This window comes from Amblyomma americanum, chromosome 1 (assembly GCF_052857255.1).
Source record: "Amblyomma americanum isolate KBUSLIRL-KWMA chromosome 1, ASM5285725v1, whole genome shotgun sequence".
In the NCBI taxonomy this organism is placed as follows: Eukaryota; Metazoa; Arthropoda; class Arachnida; order Ixodida; family Ixodidae; genus Amblyomma; species Amblyomma americanum.
Genome location: NC_135497.1, coordinates 159,092,644 through 159,114,132, shown reverse-complemented (window position 1 = coordinate 159,114,132; position 21,489 = coordinate 159,092,644). Strand labels below are relative to the sequence as shown.

Genomic DNA, 21,489 nt, shown 5'->3' with positions numbered 1-21,489 from the left:
CTATCTATCTATCTATCTATCTATCTATCTATCTATCTATCTATCTATCTATCTATCTATCTATCTATCTATCTATCTATCTATCTATCTATCTATCTATCTATCTATCTATCTATCTATCTATCTATCTATCTATCTATCTATCTATCTATCTATCTATCTATCTATCTATCTATCTATCTATCTATCTATCTATCTATCTATCTATCTATCTATCTATCTATCTATCTATCTGTCTGTCTGTCTGTCTGTCTGTCTGTCTGTCTGTCTGTCTCTCTGTCTGTCTATCTATCTATCTATCTATCTATCTATCTATCTATCTATCTATCTATCTATCTATCTATCTATCTATCTATCTATCTATCTATCTATCTATCTATCTATCTATCTATCTATCTATCTATCTTTTCTGGGTCATTCCATTCCTCCTTCATCACTCCACTCACGACGCGGTTGCGGTGTTCGTCGTGAGCGAAAAAATTACTGCGTCATCGTTTTCCTTTTCAATGCGTTAGCATTACAGCCCCACCTTGAAGAAAAAGTCGTTATCCGGCGTAGCGTTGCGTACACCCATTACCACATGCCAGCCACTTGGCATGGTTGGCAAAGTAGAGAGAGAAACCCCTCTCCACCTTTAGGGGATAGGAAGGAGAGGCCGGAAGGTGGCTGCCTTGGGAAGATACCACAGAGTGGCTCCGCAGGCGGAGGAGGTTCTGACGCGGGCGGAGGAATACACAACCTGAGGTTGGCAGTTTGCTCACAGCCTGCTCACCGGATTGCCCACCATGGTAGGTGGCACTTAATGACCGATCGCGAGAGGTTGCTTGGAAAGAGAAACCTGAGTTTCACAAGCCCCTCCGGTGGCTTTGTTTGAAATAGCCACCTGCCGGGGCAACGGCGTATCGCTCAACCGCTGCACCACTGCGCCAGGAGGGGTATGGGGACTCTCCGCGATCACATACCCAATAATTCTGTACAAAAGCAGTTTTGAGCGGGAAAGCGTTTATGAATGCAATTTTTTCAAGTAAGATTTCGCTATCACAGCCAATATACACGCGGATCGGCCGACGGCAGTCTTGCATTTTTTTCTATTAACGTTTTGCTATCATCAAAAGCGGTTCCCATTGGTTTTCTATGGCAGTCTTAACTGTTCGATCGATGGAGACACTTTAAAAGAAATATTTTTCTGCATATCAGAAGAATGGACCATTACCTTCAATATTTCCATAAGAGCATCTTACAATTTTCTAATTTCCCAAATTTTTATCCTAGAATGTTGGACATTGAATGCAAAGTAGAGAATGACCAATGACGCATATATGGGCATGTATGCAGAAGCTAGGGGGCATAGAAGTACTCTCGTGGGGGAGATCTCTATTCCTGTCGCATTGTACTATTACGGTTAGGTTAAGCGTTAAGTGATGGTGAAAGAAAGAATAGTGTCCGTGTCTGCGAAGGGATACGCAAGAGGGCCCTAGGCCGCTGATGGGATCCACTAAAGCTTCACGTGATACCTCTCAAGCGGATCTTAAATGATCGTAATATCTTTGCTTACAGTTTCCACAAGAATACCGCACGTCCAAGCGTGCCCTCTGCGCTAACGCAGAATCGACTTGGAAGCTGACGCCATGGTTGTTCATCTGTAACTTAGCCCTGAAACGCATATCGACGCACAAAATATTTCTGAGAAATAACTAGACACCGTGTAGTGCTTGAGCATAGGCTGTCCAAAGTGGGTTCATGATGAATGAACGATGGAAAAGGTCGGGGGAGGCGGGGGGGGGGGGGGGTTATTGGTGTATTGGACAATGTGCGCACGAGTGCTTGCGCCGTACACCAAGAGCGAATTAGTGTTTTGGCGCTTTTTTAAAGCAACCCAGCAAAAAGCATTCCAAACAAAGTTGAAACTCTGATAAGTTGCAAGACTATGCGTAAATTTTAAAAAAAAATCAGTAGCCGAGTGCAACGCTCACAGAAGACTACAGCAAGGTTCTAACATTGAATAGCATAAGAAAAAAAGAACTCCCGAGTCTTTCTTCAGATATGCATATGCGTGAAATTTACTTTCGCCACACCAGCCCCCTGACATCCGCCCCAGTGGCGCACAGCAGCGGAGCGCCGGGCAGAAAAGAAACCATTTGGCCCGCGCCACCCCCGGCACAATCGAGTCGCTCTCCTCCGAGCCATCCAACTTATTCATTTCTGGCCCAGAAGGAAAAGGAGGCAGGCAGGCCGTCATCGCGAATGGCCACTGAATCACGGTAATGCAATTACTCAAGATGAACTGTCCCCCTCCTCAATATGCCGCGCGCCTTTCCTCGCGGCCCACAATGCCACCCCTCCCTCCCTTCCCATCGGGCAGTCGAGTGAAAAACCTGTGCTGGAAGCCCGAGAGAGGCGACACAGGGGCCAGCGGCGGCGGCCGGGATCTCGGCGCATCCATTCCCCGGAGGAGAAAGCCCGCGTGGTGCGCGCGGGCGTTCGATCATAATATCCGGAACCGCCCTGTGATTTGAAATTGAAATGAGCCGCGCGCTCTGCTCCGATGCTCCGGGGGAGCGGAAGACAATGAACGGACTCTCCAACTATGGAGCGCCGCCAAGCGGAAGCGAATGTCCATGTCGGCGGCGGAGTTCCCCCAACACGAGCGGGCCGCGCGCGCGAACGCCAGCCCGCGTTGTCCCGTTGCAGGGGTCCGGACAAATAAACAGGGCGAGCAGCGTTCGCGCCGCGCCCGCCAGAGGCTTCTACTCGCCGTTGGGACCCGTGGTGGAAGCGTCAGTGGACCTGGTTCGGAAACACGCTCATGAGGCATCTGCGTGTCCGAGCGCATCGAGAATTCACGGGAGCCTCCTGGTGGCCTCGCTGTGAAGGTGTCCTACATTTCCAACACCTTCTGTTACACCTCAAGTGCTGGCTCATTTCCAGTACCGACCCACGCTGCCCTTACTCAAAATAGTCTGCTCGAATAAAAGGGGAAGCCCTTGATAATCTTCAGCGTAAAGTGTGTGTCTGAGGCTGCGCTTGCACTTAAACGCTGCACCAGGAACATATATATGTTTCGCTCGCATGAAAAGCACGAGCAGCGGCCAAATAAAAGTAAGGGGGAGGCGGATGACATAAATACGAAACATTATTCGGACAACTGTGATTTCGACGCAAATAAAACGGAGAACAAACATGCAAAATCATTCGGTGAAAAATTTTCAAGTGGGCCGAGAATGCAATTCGCAATATTTTGAAGACACCTGTTTCAGGTCGACATTTTCAGGAGTGACCATTCTACCTCCCCTCGTGTGCAGCTCAAATAGCCGTGAACCCCTACGTATAGTTGTAATCTCAAATTTACCTGACCTTGTGATGCTCTAGCTCGAAATTGTATCTTATGTCCATTCAGGAATGATATTAGCCAACGTACGCGCGTGCTAGATGATTACGACGAACGCAAGATGGCTTCGGCGAATATTTTGTTGCAAACCTTGAGTAAATAACTGTTATATGCTAGTACTGAAGAATGCGGTACATTGTAAAGGGAGCCCGATTCCGTGTTCACTAGGATATGCGGTAAACACCACGAAGACGTCTTACGGGAATGTTTAGTGACGGTGTAACGTAACAAATGCGACGCTAAAGTCAGTCCGCGTCCTTCAGATATAATTGCGCTTGGAACTTGGAAACCTCCAGTTCTTTTTTTTTTCTGCAGACAGCAGGGCGAGAGATCTCCGCAATCTTTCTACAGCTTCCTTCCCTTTTTCTCCCTCTCTTCCTTGTTCTTGCCTTGCCCAGTTTTACTTCCTCGCCTTGTGGGCTGTGCCTGCACCGGCCCTGTCCCGTTCCTTCCTACACCGCGGCCAGTGGTGGGAAATGATCAATCTCGACAACGGTTTTTGTTTCCCCTTCTCTCGACCGCCGTCCCTCTTCGGCCTCCGCCTTCGCTTCCTTTTCATCTCTTTTCTTCACTCCTGCCACCGCCTTTCATTTCGTCGCTGGAGTCTCAGCGCTGCGCAGCGGGGCATCGCGCCTATAATTTCCGCCCAGACTCGGCTCGGGGTCCCAGGTTGGCCGAGCGGCGACTTCAGGAACTGCATCTTCATCCAGCCGCGCCGCCGACGCTCGCTGAGCTTCGCAGCTGCGGGGCCGCTTTCATTTCCGCCCCCGCCTGGCGGGCGCCCCACGGCCGCCTTCCGATTGTCGCTGCTGCAGCGTCCATAAGGAGTCGTTTACGCCGCCGCCGACGTCATCCCGCGCGGGGGCCGAGAAAGCGCGCCAGCGCCGCACGCGGACGGGACGCGCGCCCGCCTCGGCCGGCTGCTAATTTGTGCCACGGCTTAGCCGTGCTAGGAGCGGAAACAGAGCGCGTGCTTGGAGCCGCCGATCGGAACCGGGAATGAATTCCTGGGAAAAACACGCACGCACGCCCAAAAAACAGAGAGAAAGAAAGTTATTTGTAATTTGGCGTGCACAGGCCGGACTATGATTGAAGTTCATTAAAACGTCTAGGTGGCAACCTGTACTCCCGGTTATCTTAAGTGAACCTGTTTCCTTGGCGAGCAACTGGCTAGAGATATTATAGTTTGGGGTGTGCAAATATTCGAAAATTTTCAACACGAATCCAACACTATTCCTCAATACTTGTAATCATTTTGGAAGCTCAGATTCCGTAAGTTTTTCGAATATTTCAAAGGACACGAATACTCACACAACTCTAATACCCAATGGGGCGTAGAAAAGTGTGTGTGTGTGTGTGTGGGGGGGGGGGGGGGGGGTCCGTGCACCCCTCTGTAGGTGCGAAAATTTTACATTTATTTTTACATGACACGATATCTACCGCTGACAGCGTAGGATCTTTTATTATTCCCATTACTGTAATCATATTGAAGTGCTTCAACAAGAAATATTTTCTTCAGCGCAACAGGGTGTTTGCAGTTCCGCTAGGTCACCGTGCTCTCGTAAAGATGGGCTATGTTTCAGCCTGTTAACTTACTGATTCGAACAAAGTTCACTCCTAATTAAAGTTAAATTTTCCAACGAGCATCTCCATCTTCCAACAGGCATCTCCATTTTCAACATACACGCTATTCTTATTTACTGCATCTGTGTTTAATTATTCTACATTCAATTCGATATTGGAAGACAGTTTTTCGCATTGCAAAAATCTGATACTCGCACACCCCTAAAGTCAATGGCTTTCAAGGAATTAATTTTGCATCTTTAAGACCGCTCAGCGCTACTAGGAAGATTCTAAGTGTAAGGAAGCCCACCTACGATGATCATTTAAGAAATTATTCAGCAAAAAATGACCTCAATAAATAACTTACAGTAAATACGTAGTTGCGTAGCGCATCGCATGTGCAGTCCGCCAACCCGCATAGGCCAAGCATTTCTTCATATTTTTTGCTGCGTTGGAATGTGACTATCCGCGAGTGCTTAAAAATTCAAGAACTGTGCCAGTAAACTTTTAGCAAGGGAATAAGCTTTTACAGCATGTTCTTTAAAACTCCTTTTGGCGTAATTCACAACTACAGATTTCACTTTTTCAGAGCGAACCGTAACCAGATCGTTAATGTGAGACGCGAGGCGCGTCTAATAAACTGTGAGTTATTGCTTCCTTGATTTTTTCAAGCGAATTTCAAGCGCATTAAGTGGCATCACAAAATTATGTGCTTCTTTTGTGCACATATACAAGGAATAATTTCGTCCTAAAAGGACTAATGAATTTAGCTCACCAATTATTCGGTAATTATGCAAATGAAACAAGCATGAAAACATACTTTATAACAACTTTGCGAAATTACAAATTACTTTTGAATTAGTATCTAAACAAAGATAATAGATGTGATTAACTTCAATCATGGTTTAATTACTTATTTATTAGCCCTGAGGGCTGTACATGCACTGCAGAGGGGAGTGGGTTAAACAAAATGCAAACAAACAACATGAAAGTGTCAGTGACAGAGAGCATTCTTCCTATTTGTACAGTGTTGGCTAACTTTATCAAAAATAAATATTTCCAATAGGACAATTCCAACTTAAATGTGGGGCCAAGGGGCCACCATAAATGCGCATGAATGGCCCACGCTCATGAGTTCCTCAGACTTGTAGGGTATGCATGCAATGAAAGTATTCGATATACGATCCCTATCTAATCTGCTAAGCGTTGCTTGAAAAACAAACCATCTAAAAAGCACGAAAAATGGTCTGGTCATATTGCTTATTTCAAGCGATTCAGGTTCCCTTCCTACAAAGTGATTCAATACACTGCAGCAAGAGCGATAAGAGCCGGCATCTGTACTTTCGATAAAACCTAAGTCTGCGGTGGAGCTCCGCCCACAGCCGTTCCCGCCTCCAGTTGTTATTCTGCGGTACACAGATAGCCTGCTGTTAAAGATTGTCTTGTTACCTAAAACAAAAAGCTAATCGCAAGATGAAATTACAAGCGCAAGAATTTTTAGGCTTTCGCTTAATCAACAGAATAGAACAATCAGCTGCTATTTTTTTTTTAACTTGATGCCGTGCCACAGACAAAAATCTCAAATTAAGCCCGCATAGCGCATCTTGTGGAGTCCCCTCCTGAGAATCTGTGACGGAAGACTTCAGGCACTGGTGACGAGATCCGCTGCCGAATTCTCAAGCCCAACCATGGAGTGTTTTGGGGGCAAGCTCGAAATTAGACGCGAAGGTTGCGAGTTTCATGGAGCTAAACCAACTCGACCAGCTGCTAGGGGCTGAAATCACAGCACCGTTTGTGCTTACGTTCAGCTCGTGCGGGATCGGCTTTCGGGAGCCAGCCAACCACAGTGCCCGTTGAGAGGACAGCCGATGCATCGGGCGGTCGCAAAGCTCTCTTGCCAACGAAGTTCTTTAGAATCGGGCTCAGGTGTATGCTTTTTCTTCTCGTTCCCGGGAATAAGTGTACAGTCGGATGATATAAAAAAAAAAGAACAAATTCGCTCTCACCGAGCTTCAGGCAACTGGAGGCTTTTTGTTCGTCAAAGATCTCTCCTAGTTGCGAAAATGGCTTTACACTTTTCTTCATCGCTCGTCGCAGAAAACGTGCAGCTTCCCAGGTTAACAGTGCCGACGCCCTTGCATTCTTGCTTCTGTTCAGTCACAGCCTGTTTTCGAACTTCCTTCTATCCGCTTCTCTTTCCTCTCCGGTACCCTTTCCCCAATAGCTGGTGGTCAACTGCATGCCTCCTGTGGTTAGGATTGAGCCTTTTTTTTCCTTTCGCTGTTCTGCTCTGGCCTCCAATGTTCTCGAAGTATTTAATTCACTTATCTATTCCCCGGCGAGAAGAGGTAAATGATTGGAATTCAATGAATGGGGCCACGAATGCCAGGAAGTTCCAGCTCAGCGCCCTGTTAATGCCGATCGAAATGAAGCCAGAAGCTCTCAGCGCATGAGTCGCTAAGTATTCCGGAAATCAACGCCACTCAGTAATAGCGCAGTAACAAGATTTATTTCAGCATTTTAAAGCAACGAAGAACTAAAGAAGCACGCACATACTGTTTATTACAAACTGAGGAAGGTGTTTGAGCGCCCCACATCGCTTACCCCCGCGAAAGCAACGGCAAGGCAGCAGCGGCCGCAGCTCAGTGACGTATGCACCTGCGCGCAGCGCGCCTGGTTAACGAGCTCGGCCGCAGTATGCGAGTGGCGCAGACAGCGTGCGTGCCCCCGGCGCGTGCGCTGGGGGCCACCGCTCACCGGAGCCCGGCGTCGGGATGCGAGCCCGGACCGTGGCGACAAACCGTCCCTCCAAGGAGCGGAGGGAGAAAGGGGAGAACGCGGCTGTTCATTTGCGGTGACCACGCCTACCGAGTCCGGCTCGTCCAATTAGAGCCGTCCTCCCGATTTCCTTTCCTTTAATCTCCCCCTTCGCCGTCTCCCTCCTCAATCCATCTACTCGCGTCCCCTCGCCCCTTCCGCCCACCGCGGCCGAAACCAAAGAGAGAAAATAAGCCCGGCATCTCTACTAGAACACATCTCGTCCATCCAGCGCGGCAGACAAAAAGTTAATTACCAGGGTCCATTAAAAGTTGCGGGCCCCTCCAGCCCCGGAGACCAATTGCCGGCAAAACTTATCATAAAACAGACGAGGGGCCATGCGTAAAGAGAGAGCAGGGTGCGTTCACTTTAACACCGTCCGCCTTCTCGCCCTCAAAACCGAAGCGTCGTTAGGGCCCCGGCTGTAACCGGCGCTTATATCTATGTCCCTCCCTTCGGCGTCTTTGCTTTTTGATAATGGGCGCGCATCGCGGGGCCCTTCGGACATCGATCGGCGCCCGACGACTGATGATGCTCGTCGCGATGCCCCTCGGGCTGCCTGTGTGTTTACGCGCCTCCTCGGGCCGGGGCCGCAATTAAACACCCCTCTCCGGATCGGGACCCACCTCGCAGGGCCCATAACGGCTCCGGTTGTTTTCGCAGCGCGCTAACCCATTGGCCCGTAAAAGGTGCGCGCAGATAACGGTCCGTCTGTCCGGGCCACCGGCGGCCCGATAACGGCGGCGGCCCTCCCCCTTATCCGTGCCCCCCATTCACTGGCCCGGCCCAGAAGATCGTGCTTTTAATTTGTGGCTTGTCTCTCCGCGGTGCGCAACTTTTCTCCCCCTGGCTGGCCGAATTCCCCCCCCCCCCCTCCCGTTCACTGCAGGAAAAAAAAAGGAAACGTCTTGAGGGAGCACTTGGCCACGCGAGTGTTCCCGCCCGTTTGCCTGCGCAATGCGTGAGCGACGGCCACCGTGGCGCATCTCGTCAGCTGCCCAGCCGAACGGTTGCGAAAAATGCTGCGAGGTGCCTCGGCTGTTTAATAGCCGCGTGCATATTATTACCTACCCACCAGATGGTTGCTCCCCTCCGGAACAGCAACTGGTTCGAAAGACATCAGTATATTTTGCAAAGCCGGAACTGTCAACAGGCTACGACAACTTCGTAATTTTGTTTCCCTATACACTCTGCACTGTAGCACTCAACGCTACTAAAGAACAAAGTAATAACATGCTGGCGTTGCCAAAGCAAGAAGTGACACGATTTGTACGAGCAACACAAATATGCGCAGGTTCTTTTTTTTTAGGATTTCATTCAACATGAAAAATTATGCTGTCAAGATTATCCAAGATAAGGTCTCTAGTGCGTCAGAAGTCATAAATAAAAATATCCACACTATAGTAGAATACAAGTCAAGACGCAGCGGCATATTCCCCTCGAGGGCGGCCCTCCAGCCAATGATATCAACCGATTGTCATGATGTCGCTGTTAATCCCATTTCACGTATCGATGCACTTGAAAGTCACTTGAGATTTCATGCTAGGGGATTAGCAGCGATGCAATAGGAACCGGTCGACGCCACTGGCTGGAGTGCATTCTTTGATGGGTATTCGCCGCTGCATTCTTGAGTTGTACCCGACTAAAGAGAGAGAGAGAGAGAGAGAAGTGGTAGAGGAAAGGCAGGGAGGTTAAACAGTAAAATGTTCCGGTTGGCTACCCTGCACTGGGGGAGAGGGATGAGGGGGGCATAAAAGAATAAGAAGTAGAGAAATGTGGTACGTAGCAAGCACGACAGGCGATGAAATAAGCACTGTAAGTCACAGGCCACCACAGCTGTAGCCTGCACACCTTGAGGGCTGCCGACAGCTGCGACCTGAGTAGAACAGATCAAAGGCTCCCCATCACAAGGCAGCGCAGACGTTTCAGTGTCAAGAAAGGCTGCTTGCCGTTGAGGCTGATAATGTTGATGACAACGTATGCATCGGACTTCTCGGAAAGATGAGGCTGGAGGATGCGTTGTGCCAGCTATTGGACAGCTGCAAGCACTGGATTCAACAAATCCAGCATCTGCAGTGCATTCTGTGCAGCTGGCATGTGCATGCTGGAAAGCAGCACACGCATGGCATTCAAGATTGGCCTTAGCATTGCAATTACTTGCTTGTCTGCGACCTGGTCCGGTTTCTGACCTACTACCCAACCAGCAGTAGGCTCAACAAACTGGATGCGCGGTGCAGGGGTGGGTGCTGTGTGCTTCAGGAGCGATGGCCAAGTCACTTGCCGGTCCCGGTCTTGGACCGGAGTTGTGACTTGTGTTTGATTAGCAATGGGCTCGGGACTCTGGGTACGCAACACCTGCTTGGTCACTGCGGGTATGTGTAGCTCAGGCAGGGATGGCCAAGGCCCGTCTGCGACAACCGTCTGTGCCTCGCCAGTCATATGGCTCCCAATCCTTAAAGTAGTATGCGGCGGGGGAGGACAAGTTGCGGAAATTCTTGGACGATCCTTTTCAATGCTCGCTGCACTTTCAGAAGGTCTGTGACGAGGGCGACGACGACGTCGCACCTTAGCGGCAGCTTCTCTGTGCGTGGAATTCCCTCTTGTCATTTGTTTAAGTATCGCCCTTTCCCTTTTCAAGCGAGGATAATTTTTTGAGGCAGCGTCATAAGGGCCGCGACAATTGGCACACGTAAGGGCTGTTGCCCGGCAAGAATCGCCGCTGTGTGGCTGAGTACACCGTGGGTATACGATGGGGAAATTGCACACACTACTCACGTGTCCTATCTTCATGCATTTCCGGCACTGGAGAGGCTTCGGGACGAAAGGCCTAACAGCATGCCGAAAGTGCCCAACCTTCACGTACGTTGGAATGCAGTCCCCTTGGAAGGTCAACTTGACGCACTTTGTCCTTCCAAGACGCTGAGCTTGCAGTATGGCTACACCGTCGGTAGCTGGTTGAGTCAAAATGGGCAGATCAGAGTCATGGATGGCTATGTTGACGTCGCGAATGACGCCTGCCGTAGTGCCACTGCCTAGAAGGACATGGGAACGAACGGTGATGCCGCCGAGCGTTCTGATGTTGCTTAAGTTCTCAAGCGTGTTCCGGTCCATGACGTCAATGGCGACGACAATCCTAAAGCGAATCACCCTCACATCTTTAATTGCTCTCGGGACGCGGGCTTCCAGTAACGCAGACGTGGCTTGCCTATTGATGTGGTTGATATTGTCGGTGGGAGCTTCTGTAACAAGTAGGACAGTATGTGCCGATGATCCCCGCTCCGTAGCAATCGTGGACGTACTCGACGACGACGAGTCGTCACCTTTTTGCAGTCTCCGCTTGGCCTCCTTGCTTACTACTCTGATGAAGCCGTCGTCAGCCAAAGAGTCATCACTGGTGGCCGAGTACACCACGGTGGCCTGGCTGCTTGCGTCATTCGGGATGCCAAGACGTTTCCTCTGGGCGGGAGCGGCTAACCGAGTGGACTGAAGTTCAACAGCGTCCACTTCCATCACCGTCACCGAAAAAGAAACAGTGGTTTCATTATAATGTCGTAAATCAGGAAAAAACTGAAGAGGCGAAGGGACGGCGTTCTGGTCTAGAGCCACTTCATCGTATTCTTCCCTAGTGCACTAGGGGTACCCGACTAAAGTTTTTGAAGGTATAATGAATAACTAATAGCCACTGCTATTATGTCCACAGATCAGGAACGGCTCACAAAGTCGGATAGCCGGAAAAAACGGACTTACCCAGGACCGCAGCGATACTCTGAATCGCTTCTGACGAAGGATCGCTTAGTGTTGAACTTGACGCTGGTTAGAGCGTACGAGCTTCACTCTTCACTTCGGAGTGAAACTCTAACCACCTTTGCACGCTGAGTGTTCAAAACTGGGTTTGCCCCCGAAAGGGCACAGCGGGATTTGCGGAGCCTCCTCCAAGCACACACCCCTGAAAAAGACGGGCGCCGGGCCGGGGGTGCCTTGTACCCATTTTTACAGTTGGGTGTCCTGCGATGGGTTTCGAACCAACCACCTCCCGCAGCCGAAGCGGACGCCCAGACCACTAAGCCACTCTTCATGAATTGTCAATGGCTGTGTAACTGGCTGCAAGATTCACAGAAAAGAACTATGCTTACTCATTTAGTGTCATTGACACAGCTAATGATGCCGGGCTATGCGACGCCGCGGTTGCACGAACGAGACGCATGATGGCGTTGTTTCAGTGCGTACGACTAGCCTCAAAGCAAAAATGGGGAAGAAAAACATTATTTTTTGTGTGTGCAGAATGTGTGCTCTCATACCGCCGTCCTTCAAGAACAATGCGGCCCAAGCAGCAGCCGTTTGGCGCCAGAAATTTTAGCGCTGCGGTGACGACGGGTGCAAAAACAGCTTAGTCGAGGAAGGGCAGAATGCAAGGCCCGCTTGTGATTCCCCGATCAAAGCAAACTGGCCACTTAGCGCGCGCGCTCGCTCTCTCTCTCTCTCTCTCACACACACACACACACACACACACACACACACACACACACACACACACACACACACACACACACACACACACACACACACACACACACACACACACACACACACACACACACACACACACACACACACACACACACACACACACACACACACACACACACACACACACACACACACACACACACACACACACACACACACACACACACGCACGCACGCACGCACGCACGCACGCACGCACGCACGCACGCACGCACGCACGCACGCACGCACGCACGCACACACACACACACACACACACACACACACACACACACACACACACACACACACACACACACACACACACACACACACACACACACACACACACACACACACACACACACACACACACACACACACACACACACACACACACACACACACACACACACACACACACACACACACACACACACACACACACACACACACACACACACACACACACACACACACACACACAGAGGAAAAGTTGAACCCCTTCTCTTCGCCCTTCGATATGTCGTTCGGCAAGGCTTTTTAGGTGGCTACAAATCGGAGAGATTTAGAGGATGCTTTCCCAGGAAGGGCTCAAGATGGCGGCGCGCGGAGTATCGCGATTAGAAGCCTGGTGCTCACTGCTGAAAAGAAAAAAAAAAGAACACTGATGCCGTCTAGGAGCGGCGAGTACCGTGCGCTGTCGCCGTGCGTATCCGATGGTCCCGCGCCAGCAGAGCGCGATCCATGTGGAAGCGATGCGCTTGCGCGGTATAACTGCAGCGTGCGCCGAGCGGCGGCGCCCGCAGGAGAAAATGACGCCCACGTCGGCGTCCTCGGGGAATTCGCCGGCGGCCATCCACTTTGGGGAGTTTGCGTCTCGCACTCGTTAGGGTCGTTATCGGCCGAGCCCTCGTTCCCGCGCTCCGCCGGCATCGGAGCCACGTCTCAGGCCAGCGGGCGCGAGGCGCGCGCGCCCCACCGAACGAACGCGCTGTCACGGGTAGAGCCAACTTTTAATTATTCTTCAATTAGCCTAACGAGCCTGCTCCGTCCCCAGCCTGCATCGGCGACGGCGAAGCGAGGCCCCGTTTTTGGTGAGCCAGGAACGGGGGCGGAGGGCAAAACCCGAAAATTACCTCCGCCAAAGTTTTGATCCCCCACGGGGAGAAATATCCTCTCCCGACTCCGCAAGCCAGCGCCGCTCGCTCTCGCTTGGTTTTTTTCCTCCAGCGCACCCTCCCGGCCTTTGTTTCCTTCTTCCTTCGTTTTTTACTCCCCCTTCTCTCCCTCAGTCGTCGTTAATTTTGCACTTTCCTGCCGCAGGAATTCAGAGTCTAAAAAAACGTCAACAGCCTTCGATACGTTCAGCTTTTCAGCCTTCGTATGAGTTGCACTTTGCGCTTGGTAGGGAAGAAGGTAATTTGCGGCCCCCCTCCACCACCAGCGCCTTTCGCGCCACCCTCCTCGCTTCCTGTTTTTCGTTTTTTTTGCATGTTTCCGCTTTCAGCGGTGAAGTAAATGGAAAGATGCGTCTCCCCTTAGAGCCGAGCTCCTCCGGTGCGCCGTAGGTAGTTGAAATCCTTTGATGTGTGTTCACAAAAGAAAGCATCGTCATGCAATGGTAAATTTATTAGGCATGTTGGTTTCTGGTAGTGGAAATTTAAGGGAACACTTGCAGAATCGCGACCCGTTGATAAACGAGGAAAGTAGTAAAAATAAATTGATAATTTATTTTTCCTCTTTAGGTTAAAGGGAGTTCTTTATACACATTAATTCTTGAAAATCTTAGTCGCATCACAGAGAAATGAGCTTGAAAACATATTCAACACGTGTGTGCGTGCCTGAGTGCGTGTTTAATATTCAACGGAATGTCAAAATATTTAGAGTTCAGTACTAGTTGGGAGCCCGTATATACAAACATGATTCGGTGAATATTTTTTTAATAAGAAAATTTTAATAGCGCTGCCGAATAGGCGTACAGCGGTCTTCAAATGAATGTAGCTTCTTAGCAAGTAAGAACGAAATTCAGTGAGGGGACGACACCCTTGCAAGCACTACGTCATAAGTATGATAGTAAAAACACGTTGCTTACTTCGCTGAGTATACGTATAATTAAAACAAACTCCTGTTTGAGACCAGTGCTCAAATTTCAACCCATTGGAAATTAGGGCATCAACCGAACTTACTGCGCAAACCCACAAATGCGGGCACACGGTAGCAAAAAGCCAAACTTTTTAATGCAAAACCATTACTAATCCCTTTACAAGAAAATCGAGCCGCGCGTGTGTGTGTGTGTACTTGCAGATGGTACGGAAAATCCTAGCGATGGCAAGAAAAATAGGGTGACGTCATCAAGGGGCCATATGCGCCACTTCAGACAATCCTATATATGTTGTTCGTCTTTATTATACCCAGAAATTCTGGACAAATGCATTTTTGAGCAGGAATCCGTTTATGAACGCAATTTTTTTCATATAATGTAAGGTTTCACTATAACAATCAATATATTCGCAGATCACCCGACGACCGTCTTCTATTTTTTTCTATTCACGTTTTTGCTTTCGTCAAAAGCGTTCCACATTGGTTTTCAATGCCAGCCTAAACTGTTCGAAGCGATCGCTGGAAACACTTTAAGAGAAAGATCTTGCTACATATCAGTATAATGTACCATTACCTTCAATATTTCCATAACAGTGTGTTATAAATTTCAAATTTTCAAAATTTTTGCCCAAGAAAGCTGGACTTGTCGTACCAAAATGGTGACGCAACCGCCTGGCGTACAACGTTCCTGGTACTTTCGTGCGATTTCTCGTTGCATATTGCTGATATGTGCGAGTCAAGTTAGAGGCTAGCTTGCCACAGGGATTCGAACCGACGACACATGCACCTTCAGTTGTATGCCTTCCAAGACTTTCGTATCAAATTTTAGATGCAACCGTTCGTCGTACGGCGTTCCGGGTGGTGTCATACGCACGCGTGTGTGTGTGGGCGTCCCAAACAACCAAACGTCTACGTCTTGCGTCCACGACTTGCAAATTCGGCCAATATCGTCACCGTGCAGCGAAAGGATCCAATACGGAAACACCTAAAATCATAGAAAAGAAGTTCAATGCATGCACAAACATTACCAGTAATCAATGCACCCAGGGACTGTAAAGCTTCAGCATTCCCACACATAAGCAGTCTAATGTGTTTCTGCCGAATTTTAACAGCTTGAGACAGCAACAGTGTAAGGTTCATGAAAGACTGAATACCAGAAATGTGCAAGTTTATCTCAGCTGCTCAGAAATATAAAAAAACATAATTAAGCACTCGAACTTAACGTGCAGGTTGCAAAAGTCTTAGAACGGCGGAGATATGGAGTCGATTTCATCAGGGTTTCGAAGCCAGCATCTTAGACCACTTGGCTTCAGCCGTAGCAGCTATATCCCTACGGAATCAAAAGGGCAGAACAGTCTGGGGCAAGCAAAGCTATAAAAAAAAGTAGCAGAATTCTTAGAGAAACAAAAGTGTGAACTCGTGGGGAATGCGACGACTAGCATGAACATATGGCGTCGCTAGAGCTCACGCGTATTCAAACGCGTCGGAGGATGACAATGTTCTGGCTGGGAGCCGCATGATGTACGCCGGCGCAACTGAACAGGCGTTTTGGCTCCCTTAAACCAGAGTTCGGTGCCCTGAGGTCAGCGTGATACGCTGGCCATCGACATCACCATGCCGCTGGCGTTTCTTGCTGCGATTAGCTGCAGATTACGGCGCACCCTGTCACCAACTTTTCTTGAACAGTGATAGTGAAGCCCGAACGTAATTCGATTCTGGCTTGGATCCCACGGCGCAGCAAGAACTGCCAGCTGCGTCTCTGTCGGTGGCTTTCCTACCTGAAGTGTCCTTAGTAATGGGTCGTCACTTTATTTCAGCGTCATGAACAAAAAAAAATAATTTAGAATATTCGTGGCGCTGCAGGATTGCTAGCAAAAAGCCAGCAATGGCTTGACAAAGGCCATCACTCCGTTCACAAGGCAGAAGCAACAATGGATTTTAAAAAAAGCCTTATATACAAGCTTCATGAGTATAGTGACAACATGTAAGTAAAAAATAGAGTTATATAACAAACCTCAATATGTAATACGACTGCGCTGCTGGGCACCACCACCTTGAAGCTTCATACCGACCCCACAGCTAAAACAATGATGATGTCCAATGAAAGACTACTTAGAGGCTCGCGCAGAATTTCAAGCTTCTCACCTGCTACTTAGTGTCTGAGAGACCTTTTAATTTGTGTGATCTCGCTTTAAATTTATGCCTTGTAATAACATGAGCTGTGGTAGAGCGCTAGGTGTAAGATAGCCTTTCCATTATATTCTGTACGCCGTTCATGATTTACCAACGTGTCAACGTGCCAACTAGTCTCTCCTCTTCCCGGGCATTCTGCTTAGCGGTACAATCGCTTATAAATTGCACGTTATCCTTGTAGCTTTGTTACACCCGCTGTTTTCTACGTCTGCTTGAAAAAAGTTTCAATGATATTTATTAGTTAACGTTTCGAGTGGGTTGCCTGGTGGCAACTCGTACGCGCATAATCGCCCTGGCCGCTGGTGTCGAACATAGCATGTTTTTTTAAAGTGACCTATCGAGATTAAACCTCGCGCAATTAAAGGTAGTATGTGTGGGTTTTTTCAAAACTTGTCAGGCCCACGAGGTTCACGGTTGAGCTGTGTAGAAGGGCACTTACGGCAACCCTGCAGCACTGGAGGGCAAACGGAGCTCAGGAGCTTACCACTGCATGGGTTGCCAGTAAGCCCTGTATGTTTGGACACTTTGATAAAGGCTGTACGCCTATAGACGTATGGAATTTTGTGGAGTGATGCTTGTGTCCGTGCATACTGGATTGATGCTTTTTGCCTGGGCGAGGAGTACCCATAATGTTTACGTTCTTCTTCCCTTTTTTAAATCAGCATGCTTTAGGCCTGAGACACACTTCGCTGCTACGATGGTTCTATGCGAAGGTGTTACATCAAAACATTGCCTTTCTAATGCACTCTCTCAATGAAGGCATCCGTATCACAGCGCTGATCGTATACGCCATAGAAGGAATCAAGTAGCGATGCTACGCGAACAACTTGGCAGATCAACTTTGGTGTCCCTTCCAGCCTTGCGGCATCATGATGCAGCCATTCTGCGGCATACAGTGGCACTACCTCCGCCACTGTAGAAACTGGCAGACACAACACTGGAAGCTTCTGCGCTGTTCCATGCAAAAGCCGCCAAAGTGCTTACCTGTTTTGCTTACATGACCACGCAGCATCTGCTCATGAATGTATAGCTCCTTCAGAGGACACACCCGATGTGTATCTTTCTGCGCTTTCAGCAAACCTACACTATGTGTCATAAACGTTCATTTGTAGATATTTACGCAAACGCTGTGCTCATTTCTGCTGCTCTGCCACATTTGAAAAGACGTCGCATTTTTCTCGCGTTCGGAGTCTGGTCTTTACCGCTAAAATGTGGAAGTTCGTTTGACTGGAGACGAACTCCATCTAAAGACCATCTGAAGCTCTTACGAATAGCCAGACGCTTGTTAAACGCTGTTTTATACTAATGACTTAGACGGGCGTGCGATTTTTCATTTTCTGCAACAAAAATCATGGAATCATGGATTTAACAGCCCAAAAAATTTTGCAGAGATGTCCTGCCGTTGACTTCAAGGTCAAGGGGCCTAAACAACCACCTGTGAGTGCGTGAATCACTATACTTACAAGTTAATTTCTCAGCTCCTTCATCTTTTCATATGAGGTGTAGGCGAATCGCGCGTAGTGCTAGTTAGATTTCTCGACCGCCCCCCCCTCCTCTCTCTCTCTGTTTTCCCCTTCTTACACTTGTTCTCGATCAGTTCGTGAACGCTATACGTCAGACAGAAGAGTTTCTACTCACTGCATTTGTAACAGCAGTGTGTAAACAGCAAGAACTAGTATCAAAAAAGCGCTAAGCTTGCCACAGTCATACACCAAAAAAGTAATTTTCTGCCGCTGTCCTTGGAAAGTTTGGTGTGTTAACCTGACATTACTGACTATGCACAATCAATGGCTGCGCTTACATGAAAAGCTGCCATTACCGGAAAAACTAAAATAACTTATGGTGTTAATTATTATCCTAAGGCGGGAATATTTTCAAATTATCAATTTTTTGCAAGAAACATGTCAAGCTTCCACAGAAAAAATTAGCGGCTTCTTTGCATAATGTTTCTGTAATTTCTGCGGCATAATCATATATCCACGCTGTGATAAAAAACTGCTCGCAAGGTCGTCTCAATTATACGCGTTTTGATTGATTCCTGTCATATAAAGCGTTACATTAAAAATAGCATTTTAAGCACTTTAAAGCACTGAAGAAATCAAACGAAATACACACTCACTGGAGGCGCACAAGAGCTACTTTAAAACATAGTGTTTATTTTAGAAACTTCTTTCTGCATTCATTTCGTATGCCTGCCTTTGTATATTCCTAACACATGATTTTTGAGGTTTTAGCACAATTGGCTCCCTATTATATGACATTGCACCTTGTATACGAGGAATTTAACTGTGTTCTGGGCGCGTCCGCACATGTGGGCGCAGCGCCTGGAGGGGTTCAAAAAACGCGCCTATCTCTTTATTTTTTATTATACACGTACGAATTTAGTCACTCCTGGTCTCATTCCTGCGTGTGCAATTTATTTAACTGGGTATTTAAGATAGCAGTTGCCTGTTATAGATCAACTTCGAGGTATCAAGGACCTGCATAACCAGGACTTTAAGACGTATTAGTTCACTTGAGACAGGTTAAACTGGAAGCATAAGGAAAAACTTCAAACTACTCTACATTTGGTTGTCTCCTGTCAGTTTGTTCATCATCAACCTCGTTTCCATTCTTCGCCCACTTCTCAAAGCTTGTCATCCTCAACTGCTACTGTTAAATTCTTTTCATCACCACATCGCAGAAACATGAATGGATCAAGCTTGCTTAATTTTTCTCTTAACTTCAGGCCTGCGCAAGCGGTCGTAACAAAAATGCAGGAGAATGATTTCAACGTAATCGGCCCAACGTTTCTTGCAAAAAGAAATAATCTGCGTGGCTCAAGCATCGCTTTTATTCTGAATACGTTTTGCTGTACAATGCTTTCCGTTGACTGTGATATGATTACTGCCGAAAATGATTCCTGTTCCTGCGCACTTTTCTTTGTCCGGGAACAGATCACCGAAAGGATTTTTTTCCCGGGGCTTGCTGTTGCATTGCCTCGAAGAGAGAGAGAGAGAGAGATAAAACTTTATAAGCTTTTTAAATGTTTGACGAGTCAGGTGGACGGACTTCTCAGGACTCCGGTGGCTTGCGCTGATGTCTGGACCCGTCGCATGGTCTGTCGTTGTTCCTCCAGACCATTGCTGGTGAGGACTGCCTCCCACTGCTCGTGTGATGTTTTGTGCTGTTGCTAGGTGGGGTGGTTTTCTCACGCAACGTACTCCACGAAATGTGGGATACTGTGGGCTTACCACCGCTCCAGGGACAGATAGGGTGATATCTATGATGAGGCTGTACAAGTACAGGTTAGAGAAGGTGTTTGTCTATATTCGCCTCCAGAATGTTGCTTCTTCTGTTCCGAGTTCAGTAAGGGGAGGGGGATATTTCCTTCGGTTCAGTCTTAGAAATTCTAGCCGTGCTCCACAGTTTAGTGGTAGAGGGGTGGGGTACGGGTAAAGATCCGCTCGATTTGTTGGCTCGGGAGCTAGATCGTTTGCCGCCATATTGCCTTCAAGCCCTTCATGGCCCGGAGTCCACGTAATGCTATGGGAGTGGTGTAAAGTGGGTGAAAGCCAAGATGGTATGCGCAGGGCTGCCGTCGTTTTTAGAACTTGCCCTGTAGTATAATATTGACAGGCTCGCTTCGAATCAGTTAGTATATGAACTGATTTATCCGCCAGATCACAATGCCTTATGGCGAGGGCGATTGTGGAGCCTTCCGCCGAGGAAGGAACCTCAGCCTGGAGTGATGCAGTTGTCAGTAGTAACTAGTTGTGGGCAAGTGCGAGTGCGACGAAGATGGTTTCAGTGTATGCTGCCACATCTACATGAACTGCTTCGTGATCTGACTCTAGGCGCCGGCGTAGACGAGCGACCCTAGCCGTCCTTCTGCCTTTGTAGATTTCTAGATGCGTGTGATTTGGGAGCATTAATGTAAAAATTTCGTGAATTGCTATCACGAACCACACTTTCGTGAAAACGGCTTTATTAATTTTGCTTCTGGCGTTCAATAAGCCACGAACATTCGAGCGTATCACATGGAAAACAAATAATACAGTATCCGTTGCCATTTCCTTTCCATTAACAAAGCTGCATTTGGAACACTGACCTACATGGGCAGCTGAAGAATTCGGTAGTTTCGTGTTGTGGCAAAGACAAGCACACCAAAATAAGAAGAGGTTCACTCTTGTAGTTACCAGGTGATCTGGTGCGACCTAAAACTCATCTTCCAAAAAGAATTACATAAAACAAAGGATACATCCTCGAAAGAACTATAGGACAGGATTGAAGATCCGCACAGCACGCAACTAGAAAAAACTGTTAGGCAGAATCATAAAATAATAATAATTTTTATTTTCATCAACCAGCGCAATACATTAGAAACAGGCCGGTCTGAGGCTTTAGTTGGCTTGTGTGACCGCGCTTTAAGAGGCATAAAACACATTGTGATGGAAATGCATGAATCCATGGGCGTATTAACAAAGCAAATAAAATAATAAAAACATAATAATTACGAGGAATAATAATATTAATGTTTATTTTACCACCATGAAAGTGCCTGCCTAGTTCTGACAAAAGGCGTTCGCTTGTTACCACGTCCCTGTGAATAGCGATGCATGCATGCATGCTTTAAGGACAATTTTTTTGAACATATTACAGAAAAGAGAAAACAAGGAAAGGCTTCGAGTCATTTTCGCGAGCTTCGCGCGACTGCACATTTTTCACCTTGCAACCTGATGCAATTAGTGCGAAAAACAAGGCATGCTTGAAAATCTTCGACATATACGCGGCTCGTAGGCGTGACGAGGAATTTTTTGCTCTTAACTCTGCTTGCTCGTTATAAAAGGCTACCTCCTATTTTGTAGAAAATCATGCGGCTCGGTTGAACTAAAACCACTTGGGATTTTTCACTCCACAAACCAAATTAATGAATCGGT

At 48.0% G+C, this 21,489-nt stretch overlaps 1 long non-coding RNA gene across 1 annotated transcript in view; it reads left to right on the top strand.

Annotated features, from left to right (window-relative positions):
* LOC144136632 (uncharacterized) overlaps nt 1–18,002 on the top strand; it is a 176,446-nt gene extending 158,444 nt beyond the window's left edge. The window contains exon 3 of the long non-coding RNA XR_013315648.1: nt 17,960–18,002. This is a non-coding gene — a long non-coding RNA (uncharacterized LOC144136632). The remainder of the gene's footprint in view (nt 1–17,959) is intronic.
* Nucleotides 18,003–21,489: the final 3,487 nt, after the last annotated feature.